We start from the raw sequence: 7,836 nt of genomic DNA on the forward strand, positions 1-7,836 counted from the left end.
CACTACAAAAATAATTGGTATTAGCAATGGACCATTTCCGTCGCTAATCGGTCGCTACTCGCGTTTAACGATCGATTAGCGATGGAAATGGTCCATCGCGTAAAATTCGGTCGTTGACGTCATAGCGACGAAAATTTATTTTCGTCACTAAATAGCGACGGAATTTATAATTCCGTCGCTAAATTTAGCGACGGTCAAATATTTCGGTCGCTAATAATTAGCAACGGATTTTTTCACTCTGTCGTAAATAATAGCGACGAAATTTATAATTCCGTCGCTAACATTTTAAAAAAAAAAATTAAAAAATATAGGTTTATTAGCGACGGAATTTTAAATTTCGTCGCTATATTTTAAAAAAAAAAAAAATATATAGGTTTATTAGCGACGGAATTATAAATTCCGTCGCTAAATATGGAATTTTTTCCATTTTTTAAAAAAAATATAAAAAATATTCGTTTATTAGCGACGGAATTTATCATTTTGTCGCTAATAATTTGTTTTTTTATATATATTTTATTTTATTTTTATGAATTTCCTATTTACATATCAATCAAACCAATATAATATAACAGTAATACACTGATAAGCCAACAATAGTAAAACACAACACTAATGCAACATCTGAATATACCACATGTCAAAATATCTGAATACAACACTAATACAATCTGAATACAATAATATCTGAATATAACACAAATCTCTAGATACACTGATACTGTATCTAATGTCAAAATACAATAATATATCAAAAATTTATTTAAACGAGCCCAGTCAAAATAGAAGATCCTACAAAAAGATAATAAAATAGGTTAGTAATAATGTAATTATAACAACCTAATTGTTTCATGCATGCTTACAAGTAATAACTTAAAAAAAAATAAAAGTAATAGAAATGTTAACATACCTCCCGTAAAACTGCATTATAAAACATATAATTATTAGACATATGTTATAAAATAAATTATGAATTAAAAAGTACTAATAACACTAATACTTACCACCCGCCAACAACTCTCAAAATAGTCCGGTCAGCTGGTGCTGCTACCTGATCAGACATATATGTATCTGCAAATAATATTATAACACAAAGAATGTTCGAAATAAAATTGATACAGTCACTACCTGTTTTGATACAAGTAAGAATCATTTACAGCAAAAGCATCAAAGAATCAATCTATAAAATTGTTGGTTGTAAGTTCAGAAATCTAAAGTTATGAAATGCCACTTCATAAAGCATGAGCTTTGAATTAATTTCTTGGTTGCGCAATTCTCCTTGGGACTACTTATCCTGTTAGTTGATGTCTTATACAAAGGTTCTAATTTTCATATGAATTTTATGTAGAAAATGCTGCTAGGGAGAGCCTAGAGGAGGTTATGGCTCAAGCACTTTCAAAAGCTTGCTGCCACTGTTCAATTTTGTAGCTGCCACTGTTGCAGGTGGAAGCTTTATGTAGAAGCTGGTAGCAATAACAACCACATCTCAGATATATGATCTAAAGGGACAACTAAGCTGCATTGTTGGAACCAGTTGCACTCAGTTTCTTTACACCTCTATTCTAGGAAGTATCACAAGCTCGAAACTATAGATGAATGGAAGTATCAACATGATGCCGATCCATGAATGGAAGTATCACAAGCTTGAAATTATAGATGAGATGAGGTTCAGGAACAAGCAGACAGACCAGGCTCTGAGAAAAAGAGGGAACATGCATGAGTTTGATGAAATTGTCTCTTTATGGTTGTGATAGAGTTTTTTGTGTTTGATACTTTAAGGTTAATTGAAGAATTTCTGGAGAGACTTGGATTTCATAGGATGCTAAGAGAAAAGTTTCTGGAGAGATCACTTTCTCTGCAAAATGAGTAAGGCTTGTTGAATGTGCATAGGTTCAGCTTCAAATGAGTACTCGTTCTTTCATTGTCAGAAGTCTCACAAATGAATTTCCTTTAAATCCACTGATTACATTTTCTTGCAAACCATATCATGACTTTTTTCATTCTTATGGTGCCTGGATAGACACTATTCCATGTATGGCCATGTGGAGAAGCTTGCTGATAAAATAAAGGAAGGTTCCTTATCTATTGAAGGTGTGGAAGTCAAACTGTGGCAGGTTTGTGTAACGAAGGGATAGTCTCTCTGGGCTTTACAATTTTTATTAATTTTTTAATTACTCTAGTTTCTATATTTGTCGTGCTCTATAAAACATAGGTTTACATATGATGTGATATATATATATATATATATATATAATCTTATTAACTCCAATACTCTTAAAGATTGCCCCTCAAGCTGTTAAATTGGTACTGTTTATTTATGGTAAGACAATTGAGAAAGGAAACTAGGACAAGAAAGAACACGAGGAACAACTTAAGAAACATGAGAAGCAGGGAATAAGAGGCATCGAACGACAAGCAAACACAACACCCACTATTAAAAGCTGAACCTATGCACATTCAACAAGCAAATGTGAAATACAACTAACTGAAAGACAATAAAGTTTCTGGTATAGCTTCTGCTGGATTTCCTGAGAAACAAATTTGTTACCTAGGCCTTTTGCTTCTTCTTGATGAAAGACAATAAAGTTCTTATGCTTCATCTTGAGGGCAGTAAATGCAGACTTAATCAAAAATATAGCTTTTGATGGTAAGCATTGAGCATACTAACAGGCAGTAAATCCAACACATCTTGTGTCAACAGGATAAGAACAACGACATAGCAAAGAGGAACGGATTTAGGGTTTACTGTTGAAGTATGCCGTCGGTAGGAGAGAAGGCCAGAGAGATAGCTAGCCGAGAGCAGCTCGCCGAGAGGAAGTCGCGAGGAACTCGCCGCCGGTAGGAGAGAAAGTCGGAGAGAGTAGAAAGCAGCTCGCCGGGAAGCCGAGAGAGGAGAAAGCAGCTCGCCGGAGAAAATCGACAGCACTAGGCTCACCGCCGGGAGGAAAGACGGCCGGAACTATCGCCGGGACAAGAGAGGCCACCGAGAGAAGAGATCGCCGGAAGAGATGTCGCCTGAGAAGAATACGCGCGCGCGGAGAAAAGAGGGGACAGGGAACCCTAAATCGTGATTTTAGCGATGGAAAATTAATTCCGTCTCTATTTCGTCGCTAACTAGCGACGGAAAATTAATTCCGTCGCTAACTAAACGACTAGCGAAAAATTAATTCCGTCGCTAGTTTTTAATTGCCGACGGCTTTATTTTATCCTAAATCGCGCCTTTAGCGACGGAATTAATATTCCATCGCTATTCCGTCTCTAAATAGCGACGGAACTTTAATTCCGTCGCTATAGATACGGAATTAGCGACGGAATTAAAGGTCCGTCGCTAAAGTCGCGATTAGCGACGGATAAATTAAATCCGTCGCTAAAGTTAGCGACGGAATTAAATTCCGTCGCTATTCCATGGTATTTTTGTGGTGTTCAACCTAAATTCCACACCTTAAATAGCATCATGTGGATTTCTAAAATTTGCACAACCTTAAGTATTTTTGACACAAACTCGATGAAGTATCCAGGCTTATCATATCCACTCAACGACACTGGCAATAAGTTCCTTACACTCTCTTAAACCTGATCATGCCCAAGATTCTAAATTTTGGACATTGTACGACCATAAGCGAGTTTTAGTTAAAAATTTACTAATGACCTTAGCCATCTCAAAATTAACTCAAACTAGAACCAATGCATTTATATGAGTCTCCTGAGTGTCACTATACCCTCAAATCTAAATTTCACTGTCTAGATTGTATCTTGTGGGTTTCTAAAATTTACACAGCCTTGAATACTTTGGGCACAAACTCACTAAGGGACATAAATTTATCATATCCACCTAACACCATCAATGAGTTCTTTACGCTCTCTTGATTCTAACCATGTCCAAGATTTCAGATTTTGGTAATACATAACCATCATTGAGTTTTAGCCTAAACTCCCTAGACTTTTACATGAGCTAATTATATAGATGTAAGTCCCCAAAGATGTTCGTATCTCCACAATGGTATGATATTGTCCACTTTGGGCATAAACCCTCATGATTTTGTTCTTGGGCTCTCCCCAAAAGGTCTCATCCCAATAGAGATACTTTCCATCCTTTTAAACTCATGATCTTTTCCATGTGCTTTAGATGTGGAACTATGTTTGCACCATTGCAACCCAACAATCCCCCCTCAAACAAAGGACCACAGGCCCCCCTGAATCCTCGATCCACCAAGACTTCCTGCCCCTCGGTCCACTCGACCTACTAGGACTTCCTGCCCCTCGGTCCATTCGACCTACTAGGATTTCCTGCCTAGCCGCAATTAGGACTTCCTGCCTGGTGTCTGGTTCTCTTGATTTAGATACGGGAGTACCCACTTCCTTTATTTAAGGTTCAACCCACATAGCTAGATCTGGATCATGACTCTTCCAGCGGTTAGTCCGGTGAAGAGCGATCTCGCTTTGATACCACTTGTAGGCCTCCAAGGATGTTCGTATTTCCATAATGGTATGATATTGCCCACTTTGGGCCTAAATCCTCATGGCTTTGTTCTTGGGCTCTCCCAAAAGGTCTCATCCCAATGGAGATACTTTCCATCCTTTTAAATCCATGATCTTTTCCATGTGCTTTAGATGTGAGACTATGTTTGCACCCTTGCAACCCAACAATAGAGACTCAAATACATATGTTGCATTGAAGACGAATGGTAATAATCAGTTCCAACACTATTTTTAGGCTTTTGACGTATGTGGAAGAGTTTTTCGAGTATATCTTTATAAATTAATTGGAATTGGTGTAACACATTTGAGTGACAAGTATCTTGGTGTTCTATTGATGGCTAAAATAATAAATGGTAATGGAAAACTTATTTCGGTTGGCTTTTCAATTGTTGAGGTTAAGAGTGGCGCTCAACTTGGGAGTGGTTCCTACATCACCTAAAGATATTCTTTATAGTCAATCCATCAACTATGACTATTGTATTTGTTAGATTTAAGAGGTGTCCTAAGACAATCGTCTTATGATTATACTATTTATTAGATCAATAGCAATTCACTGTTTGAGTGCACATTCTATATGTATTTGATTGGATCTTAAACTCGAATACTGAATGTCTGCAATACGATTCATAGCGTGAGAAAATTTGTGATTGGATCACAACTAGTGAGCATCTCTACACGTGTAATTATAAATGTATTAGAATTATCCCTAGTCGAGGAATTGATGAGCACGGACGTCATCGATTCTGTCAAGACTAGCACATTTTGAACTCCTTGATTAGCTAAGCAGCTGATCTTACTGTTGTCGACATTAGATGTTGAGAATTAAACATGGATGCTGGTTAAAGGTAACTAGTTCATTGGAGTGACCTGCTTTGAGACTTCATATGGTTTGATATATATATGTCAATGAAGATCTCAGTGCAGCTTAAGTGCGAGTTTCCTTTGATTTGCGATATTCAAGTCACCTTGGTCATGGAGGCTTATACTTTGATATCTTAAGCAAGCATCTCCGAGGAGGTGTGGACCCGAGATGATTGGTATAAGACGAAGTGCCCGAAGATGTTTAAATAACCTACAGATTGTTACTAAAAAGTCTTTGGCCAAAATATTACATGTTAAGAGTACGGTACTCTTGGATACGTATACGAGTAACTTGAATCCACAAGATAAGAAAGTAGCTTGGGCTAAGAGTGACGTAGTCAGTCTAGTGGGAACCGACACATAGACCATGTCCTAAACCAAGCAGGTATAAGACGGTGAAAGGAACAAGGCACGATTCAGTGTAGCTCCTGAAAGGTTTAGAACTGTTCTGGAATCAATCATTGATTTTTCGATCAATTGGGAATCATGATATACTACTAGGTGTCACTCATGATCGTTCTATAATTAATGGTTAATTACAGATGACCAACATAACCGGGAACCTATTGGATCATACGCACTACAAGTTTTTCGAAGGACTTAAAATGAGTTTGAGAATTGGATTCTTAGAATGAGAGAAATAAAGTCTAGTTAGACCGGACAAAGGACAATATGATAGAACTCGTCTCATGAAGATGAAATGAATGAAATTGATTTTGTTCAAATCAGAGCTCGTTTGGTTACTGAACCAAATGATTCAGTTTTAAATCGAATTGAACCAACTTAGTTTAGTTCGCGATGGAAGAGATTTTGGCAGAACGGATGTGATGAGGAGATTTGTCTTGCGAAGATGAAATAAACAAAATTAGTTTGGGTCAAATCGAAGTTCGTTTGGTTAGTGAACCAAGCAAACCAAAAGTGAATCGGTTCGCTACAGTAACTCGGATTTGTTCAGCTCAAACCCTAAATCCCGATTTGTTTTTTTTCTCTGGTTCATTGCTACAACGCCCTCCTCCTTCTTTTCTTCTTCACGCGAGAAGATCGCAATCTCCCTTTAAAAAGGGAGTTGCGGCCAGGGCACCCAAAGGAACCTAGTTGTTCATCCTTCACGGCGTGACTTTCTCCTTTGCGTTTGTCGCCTGCTTCCCTTGTTCTGCTGCCATTGACCGTCAGACTTGAAGAAGGAAGGAAGGCATCACGATCCCGATTTTGTCTGTCGCTGGAACGAAGGATGGAGCCGACCGGAGGAGATGGCGCGAACCCTAGCGCAACAACAGCAGTTAAGCGTCGGTCCCTTGCCTCTTGTGAGCCCTGTCCGCTGTTCATCAGCCGCATGGTGGAGGAGGAGTGTCGGAACACATGATCGAGCATCTTGGGTCCTTGCTTGCTATCGTCGGAGATACAACCCCATCCTCTGCTCGCTGTCGCTAGAAAAGGAGCCGTGTCTTGCTGTACTTCCACCACCACGGGAACGCCGGCTGATTGGAGCTGCTGTCCCTGCTGAAACGTCGTTGATTCGGTGGTTTTCAGACTTGGCAGAGAGGAAGAAGACATGGTTTTTAGCCTTGGCAGAGAGGAAGAAGACATCTCTGCTGAAGTCTCTGTTTCACTCGTGTGTGTCGGTGAGGAAGAGATGAAGCTGATAACCCTTCTTTTCAGTTTGGCTATGTAAAAAGGAAGGGGAGATGTTCTATTTTCGACCATGTGTAGAGGGAGGAATTGTATTAGAGTTTTGTCATCGGAATTCCCTGTTCGATTGCCGAAAATTGTTTCCTATTATCGGATAGGTTTTCCCGTCGTTGCCTATCAACATCGATCGTCTGACGATCGTCTATCAACTTTTCGGGAGCTCATGAAGCTTCCAGAGAACGTTCCATCAACATCAGAAAGGTTCTGACTAATTTGTCCGTTATCGACGATTAACAGTTGACCACCGTAAGCTACACCGGGAATATGATTCTCGGTGATAGTTAGTAAGCCCCGGAACGATCGTGACAAAAGTTGTTGTGTGGTTTCGGAATAAGGCTTCTCTCGATTCGACCGTCATCGATCATCGGCTAATACCAAAGATGATGATGAGACTCGTGACTTCCGAAGCCGTCCAAACGAGAGCTTGGCATGGATCACCAGTAGAGGCGGGATTTCGACGAGGACCGCTAGATTGATTCAACATCGTTCAAACATCATTCGCGAGGTACGCGTAGAGTAATCTTTTATTTTGTAAATTCTATTTGTGCACATAGAATAATTGCTATTCAGAAAATTTTAATTTCTTGTCATGCCTTGTACTTGTTATTTCCTGTTTGTGCATGCGTGTATTGTATGATAATAATTAGTTTAATTATCTATTTATTTCTGCTGCGCACGTTTGCCAAACGTGAGAATACGCGCATTACACTGGGATGATCCCAACAGTATTTGATAAGCATCATAGAATAGTATCTATAACAAGTAAAGTTTATCTTAATGCTCACTATGCTTTTTGTTGATATCATTTGT

This window comes from Curcuma longa, chromosome 15 (genome assembly GCF_044706935.1).
Source record: "Curcuma longa cultivar G26 ecotype Majalengka, Jawa Barat chromosome 15, ITB_CL_G26_1.1, whole genome shotgun sequence".
Lineage (NCBI taxonomy): Eukaryota > Viridiplantae > Streptophyta > Magnoliopsida > Zingiberales > Zingiberaceae > Curcuma > Curcuma longa.